The sequence below is a fragment of the Manis pentadactyla genome, chromosome 1 (assembly GCF_030020395.1).
Source record: "Manis pentadactyla isolate mManPen7 chromosome 1, mManPen7.hap1, whole genome shotgun sequence".
Classification (NCBI taxonomy): domain Eukaryota; kingdom Metazoa; phylum Chordata; class Mammalia; order Pholidota; family Manidae; genus Manis; species Manis pentadactyla.
This window is the reverse complement of record NC_080019.1, coordinates 205,130,547-205,154,217: the sequence shown is the minus strand read 5'-3', so window position 1 is coordinate 205,154,217 and position 23,671 is coordinate 205,130,547. Positions and strand designations below refer to the sequence as shown.

The window sequence follows — 23,671 nt, the reverse complement described above, 5'->3', positions numbered from 1 at the left end:
GCTGGACCTTGAGGTCTGTGACCTGTCTTGTTTACCACTGTGCCTCCAGAGCCTAGCACAGTGCCTGGCAAGTAGAAGGAGCCCAATAAATATTTGAAGTACCCGTGGGGGTTATAAGAATATGGGAGCTGGTGACTAGTGAGGAGGAATGGATGGGCCAAGGAAGATACTATTGAGATTCCATGCTTATGGGTGAGAGTGTGGGGAAAGAGAAGTCAGGGTGACCTTGGGGAGCACAGAGTGTTGTGTGACCCCAGGATGGCCAACCAGAGATTGGGGACAATGTGGGGTAAGGGATGGCAAGTAGATCCACTAACCCCAGCCCTGGGGACAGGGAGAGGGGGCAAAGAGTGGGGTCCTTTCTGTGTGTCCTTGGGGGACCCAGAGCGAAGAGTAGTCATAGCCCCATTCCCAGGAGCCTTTGTGAAAGTGCGCAGGGAGGAGAGCAGAGAGGGGGCAGGAGTCCCACCCCGACCCCCACTGAGGGGCCTTGTGACCTGCAGAGCGAGAAGAGGGTGACAGAGGAAGAAACAGAAAGGACGGACCAGCAGAAGTAGACCTGCAAGGCTGGAAAGAGAAAACCTCCAAGAAGGAAATTCATGTTGAAAAGACAGACAGACTGAAGGCCCCAGGCCCAGGCAGAGAAGAAACGTACAGACCCACGGAGGAGGGCGAGCATGGGAGGGGGCGGGGAAGCTGGCGAGAGGGTGGGGGGGGAATTGGGAGACGGGGGGAGAGAAGACAGAAGAAAGGCGAGGAGGGAGATGAGAGCGGAGACCTGGAAGGGACATGGGAGAAGAGGCGAAGACGGGGGGATAAGGAAGAAGGCAGGGAGAGGCGAGGCTGCGGGAGGGTAGGCGGCGAGGCCACCGCCGTGGCGGGGGCTACGGCGCCGGCGGGGGGCGGGGCAGGGCGGCCCCTCCCCGCGTGGGCGGCTCCAGGGCCGCCCCGCCCCCAGAGACACCGCCCCCTCCGTACGGTCCCGCCCCCTTCTCGCGTCCCTCCTCCCGCCCTCGGAAGAGCGAGCGCGCCGCGAGGTTGCGGGCTTGCGGCGCGGAGCGGAGGAGCTGAGGAACGCGGAAGGTAGCGCGGCCTGAGGCGGGAGCGGCCCCGCGTCCGAAGCGCCCCGGAGCGGCCGAGCTGCCCGCGCAGCGCCCGCCGCAGGCAGCGCGACCCCGGCCTCAGGTAGGAACGGGCGGCCGGCGTCGGGGCGCGGGGCGCAGGGCCCTGGACGGCCCGGGCAGGACGGGCAGGGTCGGGGGGACGCCCGAGATTCCGGCGCCTGGCCTCGCCCGGGCCGCACCAGAGAGCCGGGAGCGCCGCTCCTCGCGTCGACGTGCGCCGGGCCGGTGCCCTGGGACGCGCGGGAGCCACGGGCTCGAGCGAGGGTCGCGAACGCCCATGGCCCTTCCGTGTCGCGGGGCCGCATGGGCCCGCAGCCGGCACTGGATTCGGCTGGAACCGTCGAAACGCCGCGTACACTCCTCAGGGGACGGCGGGGAACCCGGGAGCAAAGGATACGAGCTGGGTTTGGGGGCCGTGCGCCACTTTTCCCTGTCGGGGTCAGCTGCGCTGAGGTAGAGCCCTGAGCCTCATTTATTCCCCAGGGCCAGTTGGGAGCTGGCGACTCGGGGATGGGACGCCTCCTTCCTATCCCGGGACAGCTCAGGCTCTCAAGAAATGTTGACTGAAAAGCACATTACAGCCTGGGCTGAGCGCAGCAAGCCCACGCCGCACTCCCCACCCCTTTACCTGGAGGGTGTGGGACAAGGGGGGGTACACCAGAGGGTGCGAGGACTATGTCCCCTCGCTGTCGCGGAAACCGCTCCCACCTTTCCGCAGTGTGTCCCGCGGATGGGGAAAAGGGTGACCCTGCTTGCTGCGGTTACCTCAGGACAATGACCAGAGGGTCCCCACCGCCCCTTTGTACCTGCACATCCCCATGGGTGGCACCACAGATACCCTGTTCTAGCTTAGCTTGGTCTTAAAAAAGGAACTCAGACTGGGCAGCCCCCACTGAGGCTCTGAGCCAGTGTCCTCCCCAGATAGACGTGAACCCCAAGGAGGAAATTGCATTTTAAAAAGCTAAATGATAAAGTCTTGTTTCTTCCTAATGTGGGGCTGGAGCACCCCCCGCCTCTCCCAGGAAGCTCAGTCTTGTCCCCATGAAGAACTGGGCAGGAGGGAGGCACTGAGTAAAATGGCTCCTAAGCTTTGGTGACACCCCCAAAATCAGAGATTATGCCAGCCTATGTGAGTGTACTTTGGAGTTGACCTTCATTTTTCTGTGACACATGAATTGGGTTTGTTAAGAGAGGGGTGCCTTGTGAGAGGGAGTGATAGGTGCTGGCATTGCTTAGATTCTCTCATTGGAAACTTTGGGGAAATACAGTCGTAATGGCATCTGAAAAGGCTGCCCCAACTTCCAAATTCCAGAACAAAGAGTTCAGTGGGAACTATAGGCATCTTGCACCTTCTGTCTCTCTCTTTGGAGCAGTCTCTCTGGGAAGGGTTGACCCAGCCCCTGCTCTGGTCAAGGTTAGAGCAGCCTTAGGTCCTCCCCCAGGCTGAGGAGGGAGAGGAGAACATGCCCTTGGAGGTACAAGTCCCAGGAGGAGTTGGAGGGCCCCATCCCCAAAGCAACCAGGGCAAGATGGCTGAGCCTCCCTGGAGCCACAGAAATAAATTGTCAGGCAGGCGGCAAACAAAGAAAGCGCTCTTTCTCCAGCCAAGCGCTGGCTCAGTGGCCAGTCTTTGGAGGACAGTGAGTCCCAAGCAGCCAGACACAGTCCAGCTTGTCTGGAGAGCATCTGGAGAGTGGGGCAATCCCTAGGAACCACACAGGAGAGAGGGAGCCTTGGTGGGAGAGAAAGGGGGGACCATCTCTCCTGATGTATAGCCCTTTGTTCCAGGGCTGGAGGCTTGGTGAAAACTGGGTTCCCCACGAACTCAGGATGGGACTGGGAGGGGTGTCTAGAGGCCAAGGAGGAGACAACTCAGGAGAGTAGAGACAAGGAAAAAGCAAATCCATTAAAGCCGGAAGGAGCACAGTAACTCTGTCCTGCATTTCACATGCCTAGTAATCAAAGAGCTCAAAATGCTATGAATTTGTTTATACGTGGTCCAGCACACACACAGCAGGCTCTGAATAAATGTCTTAGAATAAAGCCTTTATGGATGGAAGGTGATGACGCATAGACTTACCTGCAATATCTACCTGTGTCATTGAGCCAGGAAGGCTATAAAAGGTAGCCCTGAGAGCACAGCCAGGAACAAGCCCTGGCGAAGTTGGCTTTGAGCTAGGGTGCTGGCATTTTCTGGCTGGGTGACCTTGGGTTAAGTTCTCATCCCCGCTGGAAGGAAGGAATGGAGTATGGAAAGCTTCCGATGGGCCCAGTTCAAAATTCCTACAATAACTGTGTGTGGCAGGTACTATTCTAATTCCCACTTCAGAGGTGAGACACTGTGGTCCAGAGAGGGAAAGTGACTTGCCCAAGGTCATACCGCTGGGAGGAGGCAGGGCAAGGGTTTGAACCCTGTTTTCAAATTCCCATGTTGCCTCCTTGCTGGCCTCTGGGCCTTGGTTTTCACCATGATAAAATGAAGTGATGGGGTGATTGTCGATTTGATGGCTGGCAGTGAGGCCCCTGGGTCTGCCATCTGAGCAAAGACTGCTTCTCTACCTTCATGGCATATGCTAAGAACAACATTAAATAAAGCACAAATGCCAGGTGGCTTCTCACCATCACATAAAGACACTGTTCCTAGGCTTGTCTGGGAGCTCAGTTGCTGAGATAGAGATGTCTCAAGGCATTTGGAATTCAGAGATGTCTTTTTCCACCTTCTGATTGTGTATGTGTCGCAAACTGTGAGTATCAACCATTAAGCTTTGCCCACTGCCTTTAGCCCACTGCATCCCAAAGTCCATCCCCTTTGTCCTTGGGAGCAGGTGGGATGCCCGAGTGCCTTCCTGTCACCTGGCCTGACTTGTGCCCAGCTTCATTCCCTTTGATCATGGAAGCTGCACCACCCAGTAGCCCTCTCCCTCAGCCTCAGTCCCAATGCCACACCCAGTAGAGCTCCTTCATTGCCATGCTGCCAGATGGAAAGAGATACAGGTGTCAGTGGTCTGTCTTTGCCTGTGTCCGACCTACCCCTTTAATTCAACCTTGCGGAGTTTCCAAAGTGTCTCTGGGCCTGGAGAATGGTGGGCAGAGCACAGTCCCTGCAGTGACGAAAACAACCTTGAGCTGACTCTGCTCGCAAAGGGCTGCAGGGCCCCCTCTCTGTGAAGAGATTGTCAGACAGCCACTGTCCTGTGCCATTCCTCGACACCAGCCCCTCAAAGGGGGCCAGCACTGGTGGTCCTTTCTGCCATCTTTTTGCTTCATTGTCTGAAGGTTGCTGGGAGGCAGAAGGAAAGAGGGTGTGCTTGAGAGAGGAAAAGACTGGGAGGCCAGGTGGCGACCCCAAATAGGATGTCCCAGGATATGTGCCTCAAGGAGCTTTTTGAATATCTAGCATCCTCACCCGGAGCTCACCTTAAGACCTGGGAGCTGCGGAAAGGAGCTGTGAGAGTCACTGGGAAGCCAGCTAATAGCAGAGATAAGGGTTGCCTGGCATAGACGGAAGGTGTGAATGCAAGCTGTGATATTTCAGCTCAGGCTTGGATTCAGTCGTAAACAGAAAAGAACCCACTAAATATTGTTCCAATGATGATATCAATTGCAATAATAACTAACAATTACTGCAAGTTGGTGATCTGCCAGGGAATGTGCTGTGTGCTTTTCTTACTGCATTTACTTTTCACAAACCCCTCTGAAGTACGTAGTAGAATTGGCTCTCTGCAGATGAGGAAACTGAGCAGGAGAGAGGCTAAGGCACTTGCTGCAGGATCTCCGGGCTAGTAAATGGTTGGGAGCCCAAACTCAGCCACAGTGTACTGACATCCCTTCCACGGAAAAGCCCCTGGCATCACTCTCTTGGCAAGAACCATACTCCCCATTTTCGGAGCTGCACTGTTAGGAAGCATTTCCCCATTTGTTTTCCATCAGTAGAGCTTTGTCACAGTTCTGGGAGATGGGCAGAGTGAGAGCTGCCTTTTGACAACTGGGGAAGCTGAGGCACAAAGAGATGAACTTGTGGTCAAGGTCTCTGAGCTGCTAAATTGCAGAACTGGGATTGGCTCTCAGGTACCCCGCCTCTTACAGCATGTTTGTGACCTAGACTTTAAATTTATCTAAACCTGGTGTTAATGTGCCCTTTGCCACCTTCCCCTAATTCTCAGGTGTCCCCCAGTTTGTCACCAGCCTCTAGCTACTCTGGAAGCCTTTGAGAGCGGCCGACGAAGCCATCAGCTCTGTTTCCTGTGATCTGACATGACACGAAAGTGGCACTCAATTTGATGTGAGCTGCCTGCATCGAATGGCCTTCTATTTTTACATTTCTCACAAATTGGAAATTACAAGGAGGCCAAGTCTTGCAGAGCAATTGGCTGTGGCTCTCTGAAAGCAGGGGGTGTGCATCTAGGTGGAATAGGCCCTGTTAGGGTGCCAGGGGCCCTCTTGGCTGCAAAATGAGCCTCCAGCTTCCAGGGCAGGATGGGATCCTGGCATACAGGCCAGGCTGGAGGATGCTAGAGTTAGTGGCTGCCTCGGACAGTGACCTGCCGCACTGCCCACCTGTCAGCTACATGGTGTTTGTAAGATCAGTGTTGCATGCCAGCTTCTGAGACAACTGAGCCCTGGCCAGAGGGACATTCAAGGTCAAAGACTCCCTGAAAGACATTGACAGCAGGTTGTTTTCATGGCCTTATTGTTTGGTGAGGAGCTTCTGTGTGGGGAGAGGGCAGCAGCCCAGGAAGTGAGCATCAACATTTGGTATCCGTATCACAGTTTACTGAAACTTAGTGCTGATAGCAGCACCCCCGGTTATCAGAATAGTACTTTACAATTTGCCAAAAACTGCACTTAAAACTGTTCTTTCTTTTGATCCTGGAATATCCAAAGTATTCCAGGGAAAGAAAATATGATCCTTGATATCTTGGAGAAGAATCCTCTGTCAACCAAGAGATATTTTTTAAGGCTAATTTTCTTGTTCTAAATCAGAGTGACCTTGACTCAAATAAGGGCTTTTTGCACACACATGAGTGTACACACAGTTAATGCTTTTATGTAGAATTTCACAATGAGGGTGCTTTCTCCATTGAAGTTTGCAACAATCCTGGGAGATCCAAGTGAAAATACTATTTTTATTACCACTATTGTCTCCATCTTTTGGATAGGAAAACTAAGGCTCAGTGAACCCTGAACACCCTCTGGATTCCCAGCTGATAGGAATCATCTTTACTAAGCCTGAATCCAGATTTACCAGGTAGCCACTTGAGAAGGAGTCCAGATGAGCCCAGCTCAGCTCCGTAAGAGGTGGAACACAGAGCACACAGGGATTAGGCTGAAGGAAGACACAGCCATTACGTTTGGAACATCTTGTTCTAGCCCTACCTGAGCTCTGACCAGAGACAACATCTCAGTCACATCCAGTGTCTGATGTGTTCTCATTGGCCAGGGGATCTCCAGAGATGGTCGGATTTGGGGGGAAAGGAAGGGATGATTGCTCTCAGACACACGTGTGAGTGCTCAGATGTGCTTACCTATATTGATTTGGGTGACGTGAATACCAGTGGTGCCATGAGATTGGCTGGAAGGATCTAAGGCCTCGGTAGCCAGGAAGGCTGTAGGCAAGTATTTGTCCATGAGCCTTGGGGTATTTGGGAACTGCCAGAAGAGGGAGCTGTGTGGTTCTGAGCTGTGCCCAGCCAAGAGGGTAGGGAAGAGGTGGGAAGTATGGTATGGGATGGAAACCACTTGCCCCGGCCACCACCCCACATCCCCTCTGCCCTTGGACTGTTGCTCACATTGAAGGTCATGAAATATCACAAGTTCTAGGAGCTTCCTTAGGTGCTAGAGGGTAGGGACAGCTGAGGGTTTGTCATGTCCATGGCTTTATGGCCAGCCTGGCCCTGACCACCAAGTGTGGAGAATTCTTGGGCCATTGTGGGCCGCCTGAGTCTGATGAGAATGGTGGTAAGGGATGGGCACTACTGTCCCCATGGCTGCAAAAGGAGGCTGAGGGAGGTGGAGTCACTCACCCCAGGTTGCACAGCAGAGTTTGAAACCAGGCCTGACTAATGCCAACCCCCATGGGCTTTTCCATGCCACCCCCTACCTCTGGAGAGCACCTGAGTAGAGATCATGGTGAGGAGGGGAGACAGGTTTTGGCTCACTGAGACAGAGTTTGAACAATACAAACAAAAATGACTGAAACCAGAGGCCACCAGTTTCCCATGTACCGTCTGTGCTTGATCTTGTGGTTCATTCCTGCTGTGACCTGAGCCCCTTTGCTCCCACATCAGACATTTCCAGAGCTTGGGGTCAAAGACCCAACTATGATTAAAAGAAAAAGTAGGGTAGGCTTGGGGATGAGGAAGCAGTCGTCGTACTGAAAAGTAATCTGTGAAGATGGAATTTGAATGCATATGTGTATACATTTTTAATAGGTTGCTAATAAATGAGCAGCTATTTTGAGCTCTGACTGTGAGCCAGGCACTGAGCCTAGCACTTTACAAACAGTGTCCCAAGATCCTCAGTGGGGAAACCGAGGCCTAGGGAGCTCATGTAGTGCACCAGGCTGCCCACTGATGTGCCACAGAACTGGGACTCAGATCCAGGTCTGCCGGATCGTGACATTCCCATCTCTGCAGGATCCCAAGACCTGGACTTGCAGACCAAAGAAAAAAAGTGGTAGCTGCCTCCGGTCCAGGATGGCTTCGAGCCTGCAGGGAACAGAGGACAGAGTTCTTAAAGAGTCCTCTCTGGACTTGGTTTTCTCAGTCTTTAAAGCAAATGAGTTTGGACTGGACTGGACAATGTGCTCTCTAAGCCAGGCGCTGGCTCTCCAGGTGGGGGAAGGGAGGCTGCATGCCCCACTTCCTCTTCCATTTCCCTCTTAATAGCCTCCCCCAGACTAATGACTGGGGAAGATAAGAGCCCTTTCTCCAAATGGTAGTGAATACCGCTAATGACAGAGCAGATGGGGCACTGTTAATTATGCCGCGGGTATTAAATGAAAACTCCAACCCCGGAGGAGTTAAACAGCTCCCCTTGGCTGGCAATGGTGGTGCCTAAGAGCAGTGCCATCAGCCTGGGCCGAGGCAGAACTGCCCCCTTCCTCAACCTTGGAACCAGCAGGAGTCACAAAGCCTCCTTCATACTGGTCCCCTCCCCAGCCCAGGGTCCGCATCGGCCCCCTGGAACTGGGAGCATTGGCGGCTGCTCTGGGAGATTTTCTTGGATGTCTCTGGGGACTTCCACTAGTCACCTTCAGGGGCAGATGTGGGCAAAAAACTGGATCAAATAAAACTTTGAGCACCTTTTGTGTGCTGGACTCTACTGGGGATCACAGAGACGGACCTTTGTTTCTGGCCTTTGAAGAGCTGCTCACAGTCAAATTCATCAATTCCCTAAGAGCAGGAATGCTGTGCCCAGCATAGTGGGACACATACTAGGTTCTTGCCTCTTGCCTTTGGTTGTCTACAAGGCTCAGGTGAGAGCCAGAGGCCACACAGAGAGAACCAGAGTCAGCCGTAGGCTGCATGGGGCAGAGGACAGGCAGGGGCCCAGCTCTCTTCTCTAGGCACACCAAGGCGGCCTTCCAGGCTGCTGAACTTTCCACTTTCTGGGGGACCACAGATAATCCTTTTGCTCTCTCAGAGCCTCAGTTGGCACATCTGCAAAATGGGGAGAGCAAGGGCTGTGATGGCTGCAGGTAAAACTATGTCTCCTAACCACCCCCAACCCTGAACCTCAGGGATCACAGAGATTGCATAAATATTTAACATTTTGGGGGCAATTCAGCAGAAGGTGAGACCACAGCCACTAAAGGGAACTTCTGGTTCTTAATGTGGATTTAAAATGTCACTCAAACCTCCAATCCCTTTCCATTAGCTCCAACTCCCTGCCTCCTGCTTCCTAGACCTGGAAAGCATTTTCTTAGGTTTTTTCAAGGCCAGAGAAAGTAAAAAAACCCACGCATTTCAAACACCCCTATGTTATAGATGAGTAAACTGAGGCCTAGAGAGTTGTCCTAGGTCTGCAGGCACTAGGGCCCTGAGCTTCTAACCCCTAGCTCAGTGCTCTTTCCCCTGCCCCAAGCCAGCCCAGCTCTGCTGTTGAGAAATTATTAAATAGAGTTGGTGGAAGGACTCCAGTTGCCGTGACAACGGAGCCTGTGTCCTCGGAAGATAATGGCGTTGCACAAGGCAGAGTGATGTGTGTTGAATGCTGATTCAGGAGCTGCTGGAGCGAGTGAGCAAGAGAGTGGAGGGGACTGTGCCCGGGGTTTGAGCTCCCCCAAGGAGGCTCGGGGCTGGAGGGCATGGGGGAGGCTGTAGGAGACTTGCCTTGTCTAGTTCCATCCTTCCTACAACCTTGGCAGAAAGGAATAATTACCTTTATTTGGTGGAGGTGCAAAGTAAGGTGAAGAGAGGTGAAGGGACTCTTCACCCAGGTCACACAAGCACATGTGGAGCTGGGATTTAGGTCTCCAGCTTCTTTGGGGAGGCCTGGAGGGTGCACTGCGAGGGGGAGTGTGGTGGGTGGGTTAGAGATACAGAAGGGAGCTGGCCCTGAGCCCCGAGCACAGAGCACCTGAACCTTTCCAAAGACTGTGCTCATGGAGATTCTGATGGGCCAGAGTGACAATTTCAGCCCAAGTGGGGTGGGGAGAGAGTATGGCAAGGAAGCTACAAACATAAGCTTTGGAGACAAAGTGAGAAATTCCACCTTGCCACTTCCCAGCTGTGTGATCCTGGGCAAGTCACTTCACCTTTCTGAGCCTCAGTGTCCTCATCTGCAAAATGGGGATAATAACAGACCTACCTCATTAACATTGTTGTGCGACCAAATCAGGTAATTAGATCTAGCATCAAGCCCTGCCCCAGGCATAGCTTGATCAACAGTAGCTATTATTATTAACCAAAAGGAGAGACTAGGAGAAGGATCACGCCCAGCCCTTTATCAGCTTGTAATTTGTGGTGTTGGAAGAGTGGAACTGGCTAAAAAAAAGTACAAGAACAATAAAAAACAGGGCTCCTCATTTCAGGCTAGTGAATATCAGTTAAATGATTGAACAGCCCCCATCACCAAAAATATCCATAAATATTTTGCATTTGGAAGGCGAGATTGCTGTACCTCACTTTAGGATTGATGTCCCTAAAGGCCTATGTGCAAACCACACTGGGGGAAATTGTGTTTTCTCTGTGCCAGCTATCTAAATGACCCCATGCTGCAAAGCCTTTCGGAAAATAAATACTCTCACCCACACATTTCATTTCTCTCTCCTGCACAGCTGGTGCAATATATTTACTTCCCTAATTGGGGATTGGAGAGCATGGGGTTAACACCCTGATAAACCCCAAAATGCATCATTTGCATGCTGGCAAAGATGTGATGGGAGCTGGCAGACAGCTCGTTCCATTTTGGAAACAGAAAGAAGGTGATGGACTCAGGCATTTGGCTGCTTGAAAAACAATGGTGAGAGCTGGGATCCTGTTTAGTTGGATGCAAGCAACCATTTTGTTTCCGCAAACCTGTCTGAGCAAATCTACCCCCAGATACGGCCCTGTTTCTTGATTCCTGGAGAGGGAGGGTCATTTGTTGACCGCTGGTCCTGGGGCTGGATGACAGGATTTGAGGCAATAGGCGGAAAGACCTAGGATTCTGACACCTTTATCCCCTAGAGGCAGGAGAAGGGTGGGGAGACTCATTCAGTGGACAAATGAAGACAGTTGACATTTAACCAGGATTTGAATGACTGTGCTAATTACAGGATAGGTACACATGTCCACTTTGGGAAGAGTGTTTAATGAACAATTTGCTCTGAGAATTGTATTTGATCAGCATTTCCCAGTGGCTCCCACCATTCCCTTACTGCCCCATAGGTTAAGATCACATGGCATTCTGCCCAGAACTTTTTCCCATAGCTATCCAAAAAAATACTATTACTAATAATAACTAGCCCTAATTAGGTGATTTATTATGATATCTGCCAGGTATCAAGCATTTGCTGTGTACCAGGTTCTATATTAATCACTTTACATGTTCTCTCATTTAATCCTCATAGTCCTATGGGGAGTTACCTGTCACCTTTGTCTCAGAGAGGTTAGGTGACTAGCCTTTGGTCACATGGCATCTGAGCTGAGACTCAAAACCAGATTTTTTTGCCCCCAGGGCCAGTGCCCTTCACCACAGCCCTGTTCTGCCAGCCCCTGTCATGGCTGAGGACAAATAAACTCCTGAATACCCTTTGACATCCCAAGTGGAAGTTATTCATGAATTTGTTCATTGTTCATGGGACTTCAGAGAATTTTCTCAGTAAAAATCCCAAATGGGTAGGTCATTGTGGCTACATGTGAATTTTCACTTTATGAAGAAGGGGGCATTCCTACAGTAAAGATTTCCTTTGGAAAGCTGAGTGAGTGAATCAAGAGCAGATGTGTTGGCTAAAGTGAAGCATTCATTTGAGTCTTTTAAAAATAAAATCAGCTTTTTCTTATGGGAAATATTTGAGACTCTCGTATCTGACCCTTAAAGACTCTGAAAATACACATCTGCCTGATCCTCACTAAATAGTCTAAAGCAATGTCTCTCAACATTTAAAAAAATACAGCTGAGCTTTCAGTAAGAAAACAATAGAACTTGTTTCCCAAATATAAAATTATACTACTAAAGGTGTTTTTTTCTGCTTCCTACCCACCAAGAGTCTTTCATGTCCCCGAGGTAAGGAGCAACACTAAACTGCTCCTTCTAACCACATACACAAATAACTTTATGGAGTGACAAATTGTACCGTGTATATTTGGATTGCAAACTCAAAAGGCCATTGAGGACCAGGCATGTCAAAGAAATGAGTAGAGAGATCACAGACAAGATGACAATCATGGTGGGATTTGTAGTAATCTGGAAAACACATACCCAGTTCTCCTCCCCAAAGCATACAAATTCAAGGTTTAAAATTCTAAGTGGATGTCACACAACCAAATACATATGTGAGTCCTATTCGGCCCACAGACCAACAGTTTGAGATTCCTGGTGGTTCTTATTGTGACTTTGTGTGATCTTGGTGCACACAGCTTCTTTTGGGAGCTTCAGTGTATAAAGCCCGCAGTTGTCCAGAGGAAGAAATGGAGTCCCAGGTGCGGACACTTGAAAGCAAATCACGTTGATGCCCAGGCCACTGTCACTGCCGTACTGTTCTGTGATACCAGGAGTCAGCTCTCCATCTGGGCGGTGCGTCTGCATGTGACTTATTACAGATCATCCTTTAGTACAGCCAGTACCTGCAGTATTATGTTTTCCTTTCCCCCAAATCTGAGTTCTTCGAGGGCCTTTACTCTAATGCCCTTCAGAGTCCTTCAAGCACATCTTGAACAGGAGAGAACCATTATTTAACCCCCTGGTTTTCTTGGAAGTGTGTCTTAAAAGGCAGAGTGATGTGAAAGAATACCAGATGGCATCGTGTCACTCTTATTTCCAGATCTGAATTAATCCTTTCTGGCCTGTTAAGCCTGAAGCCTTTTCAGAGGCATCCTCTGGAACGCAAGGCTTCCGAAATCCCCCACACGAGGCAAAGGGAGGTAGGAAGAAAGATGCGTCTTGAAGTGGGACTGCAAGGGCCTGGAGGCTGGGAACCGTGTTGTCCTGCAGTGGGTTCCTGTTGGGCGCGACACTGCAGGGGGTATATCCTCCATACATGCCTGGAGGGATGGGGCTGATGGGCTGGCTTTGGGGAGGAGAACTGGGTATGTGTTTTCCAGATTACTACAAATCCAGTTAGAACCAAGTAAAGTAAGTCCAGTTAGAACCAAGTAAAGGAAGTCAGCATGGCAGGTTCCCAGGGTTCCCATCACAGCTCATCAACCACTTGAGACCTTGGGCTCCGCCAGCCACAGGTTTCTTGTTGCTAAACTATAGGCACCCTCCTTGGACTCTCGGTTTAGTGAGGTCAGAGTGGAGCCTCATGCATCACATGGGAAATGGGCACCACAGCTGCTTCCCCTCCCTTCCTTCCTCTCCTTATTTTTCCCTTTTCCTCTTTCTTCCTCTTCTGTGTCCTCCTTTCTTCCCCCTGAACCTCTTCTCTCCCTCCACTTTTCTTTCGCTCTCCTTTTCCCACCCCCCTCTCTCCCTGTCCCTCCTCGCTCCTAAGCAGCCATGCAGGGCCTGGGTTCTGGGCCCCAGACACACCCACAAGAGCTGCAGCATCTGCCCTGGTGCTAGCTGAGGAGGTGACGCCCAGGGCTTTTCTTACAGGAAACAGCCAAGGGCCCGCTTGTGCGCACCACTTCCCAATCCTGTAACCTTATGGTGGTACCCTGCACTGGCTCTGGAGGGGGCATTTACACCACAGAGATCAACAGACCCTATAGCAGGTTTTCCTGAGAGCTGTTGTTAAACAGTCACGGGCACACCAGTGCTTTGAAGACTGGTGCCACCTTCTCAGAGGCAGATATCTCTTGAGGACTTGTAATAACATCCCTTGTCACAGACAGTGGAATTCAGGGGAGCATCTATGTGTCTAGCACTGTTTGAGATGCTATGGGGGAGGCAGAGCAAGTTAAAGATCCAGGTCCCATCTGTGCAGAGGTGACAGTGTAGCTGGGAGATAGGACTGAAGAATTAGTTACTAGTCAGGATAGAGGCCAAGTTGTTAGCATGACCAGGCCTTCCCCATCGCCCCCACTGTGGCCCCAGCTTGGACTCTGTCCCCGCCATCCTCTTCCCCTCGCCCCCACACGGCTACCAGGCTTTTGCCAAATCACCATGAGATCAGCTTTCCCACCTTGAAAGGCTCCAATGGTCCCAAGGCCTCCTCAAGGTCCACGGCTGGGGGTGGGGTGTGCAGTTAGAAGCATGGCCTTCGGAATCAAGCTGCCCCATCCTGGACCTGGGACTGTGGGCAAATTGTTTTACTTCTTTGGGCCTCCGTTTCCACATTTGTGCAGTGGGTGTTGTGGGAGTTAGTATAATCATCCATGAAATGCACTAAGCATATTAGGCACTTACTAAATGTTCAGTGTGATCATTGTTCTTATTACAGGGTATAGTGCACCCCCTTTTCCTTCACTCAAAGCCCTTAACTGGTGCTGGCCACCTCCCTAGCCATGCTCCCTAAAGCACCTCAGACTCCAGCCAGCCAAGCCAGACTCCTCATTTTCCCTAAATACATTAGCATTCTCACTGTGTTCTCTTTGCTTGGAATGGACCAGAAGCAGTTAAGCTTATGATTAAGAGTGAAGATTCTAGTCCTGCTTCTCCAGCTATTAGAAAAAGGATGTCCCCACTAATGTCCCCTCTCCAGCAACCCAAATGCCATCCTCTCCCAGTTGCTTGTCTGAACCCTGGCATCCTCAGTAGGGTGCCATCCCTCCTTTTCTGGGCTGTGGAAGAACCTATCACATGGATGTTGACTATTCACAGCCCATCCCCCAGCTGTGTGGAGAGCTCAGCAGCGGCAGGACTCCCACTCCAACTGGTGTCTTTATAACCCCGCACCCAGCATGGGACCAGGCTCCCAGGAGGGACATCGTCGTCATGGATTGAATTGGATTGAAAATTGCCTCAACAAAGCAAGGTGCTCAGTCAGGCATTGCAGACAACTAGGGACCAGAACAGATGTTAGCAACCCAGTAATTGTGTAAGTGAGATAAGCAGGATGAGGATGGAAGTGGGGATGGAAGTCAGAAGAGGCAGCAGAGTTCAGAGCCCAACTCCTCTCCTTCCCAGGGAAGAAAACCAAGGCACAGGGAACAGGAGGGACTGGCTTGAGGTCACACAACTTGTCAAGTGTGGAGTGAGGACTCAAACCAGGGTCTGCAGACTCCAGAGTCTCAAGCTAACTGCTTGCTCCTCTCCCATCAGCCCCTGCAAAGGCCCTCTTCCTGCAGCCATGCCCTGAAGCTGGCCTCCCCGGTGCTTCTAGCACAGGTAGTGGCTGCAGTTGGAGGGGAGCTGGGGACACCCAGAGGAGGTGGCTGCCCTGTGGGGCTGCTGGTTGCCCTGTGGGGCTGCTGCCTCCTGGGGGACTCTGGTAGCCCTTAGCCCTCAGAGCTACTCAGCCTGGATCCCTTGTGACCTGTTGCTGCTGGCTCCCAGGATATCTCCAGGGTTTGCCTAATAGGACCATGGGGACAATTTAGCCTCTTAGTGAGCCAAACTAAAGGGGACCTCGTGCCAGCAATCTCTTAAAAAGAGCAGTAGGACTTGTCCCATGGGGGTTTATCCTGGAGGGAGCTGCCTACTAGAAACTGACCACTCTTACACACCCCAAAGATGGGGCTTAGGGGATCCACAGGCATCCCACTAGAGACAGAATAGCATGGTTAAGAGCATGGCTATAGGAGTCCAGCTGCCTGGGTTCAAGTCTTAGTCTCCCTAGTTCCTAGCTGGGAGACCTTTGGCAAGTCACTTTAACCTCTCTGTGCCTCAGTTTACCGATCAGTGAAAGAGGGGAGGTAGTAATAGCAAGTCAGTATACATAAAGCATTTAGAGCAGGCCCTGGCATGTAAGTTCCCAGCTCATTTCCTTTCTGCACTCTGAGCTCTTCTTTTTCTTTCTCTCTTTGTTAATGAAAAGTTAGGGATTCTTTTTTCTGTATGCAACTATGAAAGAAAGAGAACCATGACTCCTGGAGTTGATTTCATCTTTGGATGGGTCTATTTAGCCCCCAGCAGTTATAAAGCTGATTTTTTCCCCCATTCTGCCTGTTGGTTGCAGGTTGGTGGGGTGTCCTCTTCTTTCTACATTCTGGCTTTGGAGGTACCCTAGAAAACCAGATTTCCAAGTTCCCAAAGGCTACAGGCAGAGGGGAAAGGCTTGACCCTCAATTTCCTCATCTGTCATGGGGCTTTGAGGCCAGACGAACTCATCTTCATGCAGTCACATCTTTTCGCCTCCAGAACCCCACAGCCCACAGGCAGGCTCAGATAGGTCATAAGGCCAGAGCTGCAGGCTTCAGAGAATTTCATGCAAGCCAGTGTATGGGAGGCACCTGGTAGGGGAGCAAATACCATCAGACTGTGAATCAGAGGGCCTGAGTTAAATCCTGTGTGACCTTGGGAGGGTCATTCGACCTCTCTGAACCTCAGTACTATCATCTGCAAAATGGAACAAATAGTCATTTTAGCTTCAATGTATTGCGCACTTGCTAGGCTGAGCACAATGCTAGAAAATTCAAATCCCATCCTCACACTGTGCAAATTGGTTACTATTAGCCCTATTTCCTGATGAGGAAACAGACACTTTGAGAGAATAAGTAACTTTCTTGAAAGTCTCACTGGGATGTTGTGAAGAATAGGCATTCAATAAATGCTGTTGAGAAATGTACAGGGGGTGCAAATTACCCCTCAGGCATGTTGAGGCAGCTGAGGGGTTTGCACTGAGATGCAGAGCTGCCTCAGCTCTGGAGTAAGAGTGTGTTGGGTGGTGGGGTCTATAAGGGTCATACCACTCATGTGCTGGTAACCTTGGGCCAGCCGCCAGCCACCTCTGGGCCTGTTCCTTTATCTGTACACTGCTGGTGTAGACCAGGTATACCGGTGTGGCATGGAACAAGTGTGGACCAGGAAGGAGGCTGCACAGGTCCTGGCCCCCAGCCCCAGTGGCTGTGGGTCTGAGGATGAAGACTTGCAACTGTCCGCTTGGCCTGCAGCTTGCACCCTGCCAAAGACTAACTCCTTGTCCCCAGACTGGGTTCAGACCCCAGAGGCCTGGGTCCTGAGGCCTTGGAGGCCCTCTCCAGCTGCCCCTTGTCCATCAGAGCACCTTCTCCAAAGAGCCTTCCCTGGCTTCCACGGTAGTGTGTGGCGGGGGCTGCCCGCAGCATCTGCCAGCCACCTCACAATCCCAGCTTCCCTCTTACTTCTGCACGTGATCATCAGCTCTTAACTGGTCCTCACGTTTGTATAACGTTTTTCAATTACAAAGTACTTGGGAGGCCATTCACTGCTTTTAGCGGCAATCTAAGCCACTCTCTCTCTCTCTCTCTTTTTTTGTATCATTGATATACAATTACATGAGCAACATTGTGGTTACTAGATTCCCCCCATTATCAAGTCCCCACCACATACTCCATTACAGTCACTGTCAGTGTAGTAAGATGCTGTAGAGTTGCTATTTGTCTTCTTTGTGCTATACTGCCTTACCCGTGCCCCCTCCCCATTATGTGTGCTAATCGTAATGCCCCTTATTCCCCTTATTCCTCCCTCCCTAGTCCCTTTCCCTTTGGTAACTGTTAGTCCATTCTTGGGTTCTGTGAGTCTGCTGCTGTTTTGTTCCTTCAGTTTTTCTTTGTTCTTTTACTCCACATATGAGTGAAATCATTTGGTACTTGTCTCTCTCTGCCTGGCTTATTTCACTGAGCATAATACCCTCTAGCTCCATCCATGTTGTTGCAAATGGTAGGATTTGTTTTCTTCTTATAGCTGAGTAATATTCCATTGTGTATATGTACTACATCTTCTTTGTCCATTCATCTCCTGATGGACACTTAGGTTGATTCCATTCTTGGCTATTGTAAATAGTGCTGCGATAAACATAGGGGTGCATCTGTCTTTTTGAAACTGGGCTCCTGCATTCTTAGGGTAAATTCCTAGGAGTGGAATTCCTGGGTCAAATGGTATTTCTATTTTTAGTTTTTGAGGAACCTCCATATTGCTTTCCACAATGGTTGAACTAATTTACATTCCCACCAGCCGTGTAGGAGGGTTCCCCTTTCTCCACATCACCGCCAGCATTTGTTGTTGTTTGTCTTTTGGGTGTTGGCCATTCTAACTGGTGTGAGGTGGTATCTCATCTAAGCCACTCTTACTGAACACTTCCTGTGAGCTGGGCCCTCTGCTTTCTGCCAGCCTCTTTAATTAATTACCTCCCTCCCTTCAGTTTCACAATGATCCCATAAAGTCTATGGTTCGTATTTACAGATAGGTAACCCAAGACTCAGGCAGGCTGAATATCTAGCCCATAGTCACCCAAGGATTTGAGTCAAGCTCTTGAAATAATCTGGGTGTTCCCTAACCTATGGCTTCTGAAGATGCTGTGTGCACCTAAATCACTGGGACCTTATTAACATGTAGCCCCAGATTCCGTGGCTGTGGAGGGGGCCTGAGATTCTGCACTTGTAACAGGCTTCCAGGTGATACCAATGCTGCCTGCAGAGAGCCACATTTTGAGTAGCAAAGCCCTGAATTTGAGACTCTTTTACAACAGCCCCAGGCTGGCAAGCCCCCTCAGTTGGTTTCCTTACCCATCTGATGGGTGCAATAGCCTTTGGTTTAAAGAGATGGAATGAGAACTAAATGTTGTAACACCTGTGAAATGCTGGGCACACAGCAGGTGCTCAATAAATGTCGGGTCTTCTCCCTTGATAGGAGCTGGCATGAGTCTGGATACATAACAGATGCTCAATAAAGCCTTGTCCAATTTATTGAGCCTAGCACTTTTCCCTAAAGCAGAGAATAAACTGCATTGTGTTTCCCCTTGGAAAGAAGCCAAACCCAATATTAATTTTTTTCTTGAACCACAGAGTTTCAGAAAGAAAGAAAAGCAGGCAGAATGGTTGCGGTCTGAAGCAAGCCTCTGTAATTTCTGTAATTACAGATTGGGCACAAAACAAAGCAAGAGCATGCACAGCACCATGGGTGGGAGCCAGAGGCCCACTCCTGGGCCTGCTGCTCCTCCACCTCAGCCCCTGGCTCTCTATGGTTTCCCACTCTTTCTGAGTGGGTCCTGGGCCCAGCCCTAGCCCTGGACAGTGGCAGCCTTGAGACTCTGGCCTTGGCCTTTTGGCCTCTGCCTAAATCCCCACCCCGCGCAGCCACCAGTCCCTCATGCAATCGGACAAAGCGGAGATTGTCCAAAGCAGCAGCCACATGCTTCCCTTCCCCCAGCCTGCTATCTGGCTGGGGCTGGGCTTCCGACAGCCAATTCACCAGCAGGGCCTGCAGGCCCCACCTCCAAAATAGATCCCCTGCCTGACTCTTTACCCCGTCTGCCCTAGCTGCTGAGGTTCAAGTCATCATCATGTCGTGCCAGGACTCTAAGCCTTTTATTAGTCTCCCTGCCTCCGTCTTTGTCCTGCTGCAACCTCTTCTGGGCAGCCAGAGTGAGGGTCTTAAACATAAGTCAGACCATCCCACCACTCGTTCCCATCCCTTTTAGGATAAAATCTGAACTCCTTGCTGGTCTCTGAGACCTTGTGTGATCTGGCCCCTGTCCACTGGACTCCAGCCACCCTAGCCTCCATGCTGTTGGTCTAACATGACAAGCTTATTGCTGCCTCAGGGCTTTTGCACTTGCTGTTCTTTCTGTTTGAAATACTGTATCACAGAGAGTCACATTTCTGGCTTGTAATTCAGACTGAAAAAAATTTTTGTTCAGGCCAAATAAAACAAGGCCAAGGGCCAAGTATGACCCATTTTGCCACTTATGATCTAGACCTTACAAACGCCAGAATTTTTTTTTTCTTACAAAGCTTTTTCTCATTTGGGGATTGGCAGAGGTATTCTTTCTGCTTAGTTTGGCCCCATTTCTAGTGATGGCTTTAGGACCTGGTCACAGAGTGCACACTGAAGAAGGATGGGGCATCATGGGAACATTTTCATCACCATTCTGCATTGGGTCTCTTTCTTTAACTCCTTCCCAGAGCCTGAGTGAGTCTTTTTCTGTAATACTAATCCGATCAAACATTATTGCACCTGTCACATCTCTCCAATTGGTCCCTATGTTCCTTAGCCTGGCTTGTAAGGTCCTTCACAAATTGACCTTCCTAGCTTCAAGCTCCCTCCTTTTGTTCATGCATTTCCCTCCACCTGGGATGCCCTTCCTTCTCTGTGAGCCTGGCAAACATCTATTCAACCTTCAAAACCCAGCTCAAATGTCTCCTGATTTGGAATACTTTCTCTGGCTGTAACTCATTCTTTCTAGGCCTACAGTATCTGATTCATACATTCTTGCAGAACTTACTGCAGGGTATTATGATTAGCTGTGACCTAGCCCTTCTAGGCTGTAACCTTGTCAAGGTCAGGGACCTTGTCTTTTTAATCCTTGCAACCTGAGTGTCTAACCCAGCTCCATGTACATGGAGGCCCTCAGTTAGTATTTACAAAATTATATCTTCTGCCCCCTGTTAGGTCTCACTGATTCCAAATCTTGTGACCAGTTTGTAGTTCAGAATACAAATTGCTTGAAACAGTTATTCTCTTGCTGTTTCACCAGGAAGTATGTGATCAGTAATAACTTGTTGAATGAGTGAGTGAATACGGAGGACTATGTTCATGGTCTCCATTAATAGCACCCTTTTGAGCCTTGCTTCGCGGGAATTAGTTAATCGTGGCATTTTAAGGTACTAGGGGAACATACAGCTGGATTCCTGTCTACACAATATTGTCAGTGGATGAGGAAGAACTGGAAATCTCTGGAAGAAGGCTTTGGAGAAATGCCCCAAACATGAGGTGGTGTGAGGTATCCCTTCCACCTGCTCCACCAGCAGGTAAAGGTGGGCCAGCCAGGAGGACATGTGTGGTCTTCCCTCAGCAGGCCTACAGAGCCCTCTCAACCCTGAGCAGCCCGTGCCTGTGCAAGGCCCTGGAGCCTGTTTCAGGACAGGGGAAGTAACAGTGGTCGAAAGGTTGCTTCTGCTTCTGAGATCCTTAATGTTCTAGAAAGACAGTGGGTCCCTTTGCCGTGCACTTGCACATTCCTGTTCTTTCTGTGTGCTGTGTTTCTTGAAAGAGGGAAGGCCACAGGTTGACCAGTTGGCGTCAGGAACTAAACTTCCCAATCAGCTTCTGGAAGCACTGTCTTTCAGCATTGGGGCCCAGGCATTTTCACTAAAGGGGGTCCATTTTTCATTTTCTTCCCATCTGTTAGATGTTTTGGGCTTTTTTTTTAAACCAGACATTATTACAGAGTAATTATTTTATTAACCAAACACAGAAATGTACCATTCCCAGCTTCTAACTGGTTCAAGGTGATCAGCTAGATTGCTTTGAGTTGGTATAATGAAAGCTCAAAGCAAAGGAGAATCTACATTTTTATTAGCTGGTATTCCCCATGGAGGCTGAAAGAATGCTTTCCATCGAGGTTCTGAAAATGCTTGAATGACACTGCAGGGCCTGAAGAAGCCTTTGATAAATGTGGCTGCCATCGTCATCACCACCACCACCACCATACAGCCTTCTGGGGAGCTGTGAACACCAGATTAGGAACCATGATCCATACACAGATGGTAATAATCACGGTGATAATAGTGGCAGAGATTTCCCTAGCCTCACTATGAGCCAGGCATTCTTTCACATGCTTCCCATGCATGATCTCACTCAATTTTCACCACAACCCTATGAGACAGGTATTATTATTATTGGCTCCCTACTTTACAGATGAGAGAGTCAAAAAGGGAAAGTAACTTCCCCAGCATTAGTAATCATCAGAGTGAGCCACGGGTCTGTCTCATTAGCATTGGGGTGGTCTTGCTGCCCTGCAAGTCAAAGGACCTTCTCATTGTGAATCCTCAAAGAAGCATCAGTTACATTAATTTGTGCCCGTTGTTGATCCTCATGCATTGCACATCTTAAAAGAGGAAAATTGCTTATGGTTTGTGGCTCTTCATAGGGCAGTTAACAGGCTGTTTCCCTGTTATATTAAAGTATATAAAATTCCCTGCATCTATATAGTATATTCTCAATATACTTTCCCATATTTGGGAGATTGTGTGTTTGTCTTCCTCATGCAGAGTCCTCCAGAGCAGCCACCAGCTCTGACCTCTGGCCTGGCACCAGGAGGTGCTAAGTATACTCATGGGGAGGACACTGGAATGAACTTTCTAGTGAACTGGAACTGTTCTTCCTGACCATCTGACCATCCTTCATCGTGATGTTGAATGGTTTCTTCAAGGACATAGATACCGAGTTTGCCCTGTTAAACACACAATGCCTTCTTGCGTGCTTGCTGGGAGTGGCCAGAGCTGCATCTGGCTTGCTTTCTCTTTCTTCTAGAATGGTGTCGAATGATCCTGTGGCCTGCCTCAAAATCCCAATAGATTCTGGAGTTTGGTTTGAGTCTCCATGATCATCAACAAGGAAATCCAGAGCAGAGGCCACAGGTCACAGGCCTTCCTGAGAATTTGGTTAAGTGGTAAGAGTGTGTGCAGAGTTTGAGATTGTAGCAGGAATTCCATGAGCCAATGTACGCAAAAACAGGGAATTTATTTTATGACTATGGAGATGCTTTTTAAGCTCTAAGATTGGGAACATAGCCAGTCTTAAGAAAGCCTGAAACAGCAAAGAATGCTTTCAGATTCTCTTCATCTTTTCATCTCTGACTTCCGTCCTCCTCAGCAGTGCTCTCTGCTACTCTGAGTACAAGGCAGCAGCAGATGGCTGCCTCAGAGTTCCTAAGTTGCTGGAGACAGTGGCCATGTTTCTCAATCTCTTGTTGCCAAAAATCCCAGGGAAGGAGCTTTGATTGGCTAGCTAGGGTCAGGTGATCAGCTCTAGTTCCCAGGTGATTGGATCCTTTTGAACAGACATGGTGCCTGGAGCCCTGAAGGGTAGATCATGGGGGCAGTTCAAAGCATCGTTGATGGTTAATGACTGACTCCCCCAAAAGGGATTCCATTTTAGTCTCCCCGCTTTCCTGAGGCTACTCTCTCCCTGCATATCCCTACTCCCTGATAGACCACAGAGTCAGCTGCCTGCTGCCATTCCTGACAACGGGAGGCAGTCACCCTTCCTGAGTCTAGTGTTCCTTGTGACAGTGCTGTGCCCAGGCCAGGGTCTAAATGGGCATCCTAGACAAACCTGTGGGTCATCCTTGAGACCAAGAAGCATGCTTGACAGTAAAGTTCAGACTGTCCGAAGATGGTCTAGTACTCCGTGAACCAGAGGAGAGACAATATTGTTTGGTAATGGCGACTGCCTGCAAGGGGCTGGAGGGTGAGTGCACCGGAAACAGGGATCCCCCAGCAGGGCAGAGCTGAAGGGAAGAAGCCACTGGGGCAGGGGCTGCGCTTGGCTTTGGCTCAGCTTCTGCATCTGCGAGTCCACAGACCGCTGCTTCCCACATTCCTGTTTGCCCAGAGGCTTCCATAAGTTTATTCTGTGTTATTTTAGAAATTTAAAAGTTTTTTGTAGGAATTTAGAAGTGTGTTGTCTTTTCATTTTTTGTAGAAACTTGGAAATAATTATAGAAATCCAGAAAAGTGCAAAAAAGAAAACAAAAATCACTTATCAGTGAATCATTGTGAACATCTTACGGTATATCCTGCAGTGTCTGAGGCATTTTTTAATGAACAGATTGGGGTGGGGTGTAAAAATAGGATCATACTAAATGAACAGTTTTGAAATCTGCTTTTCTCATTCCACAAAACAAGGTGCTGTCTCCCATGTTTTCATATGATCCTTTACAACATTTCCACAAGTTTGGATGAAGGAAAAAAATAACAGCTACATTTGTTGGCCCCCAGAATTTCTGAATCCCCTCTTAATTTCTCTTTCTGATAAAATTATGGGAAGTCTTCCTCACATTGTCCTCATGTGCACCCACACACACTGCACTGAGG

The 23,671-nt window shown here is 49.8% G+C and overlaps 1 protein-coding gene across 5 annotated transcripts in view; it reads left to right on the top strand.

Annotated features, from left to right (window-relative positions):
- The first annotated feature begins 1,013 nt into the window (after positions 1 to 1,013).
- The window catches only part of SLC6A1 (solute carrier family 6 member 1), a 41,828-nt gene continuing 19,170 nt past the window's right edge, over positions 1,014 to 23,671 (top strand). The window contains exons 1-3 of one of the 5 annotated variants that reach the window (XM_057506616.1): positions 1,014 to 1,185; positions 3,769 to 3,868; positions 22,107 to 22,245. The gene's annotated coding sequence lies outside the window, so the exon portion shown is untranslated. Of the gene's footprint in view, positions 1,186 to 3,768; positions 3,869 to 21,844; positions 22,246 to 23,671 lie in introns of all 5 variants that reach the window. The other 4 variants (XM_036923431.2, XM_057506611.1, XM_057506630.1 and 1 more) reach the window with 4 other exon arrangements.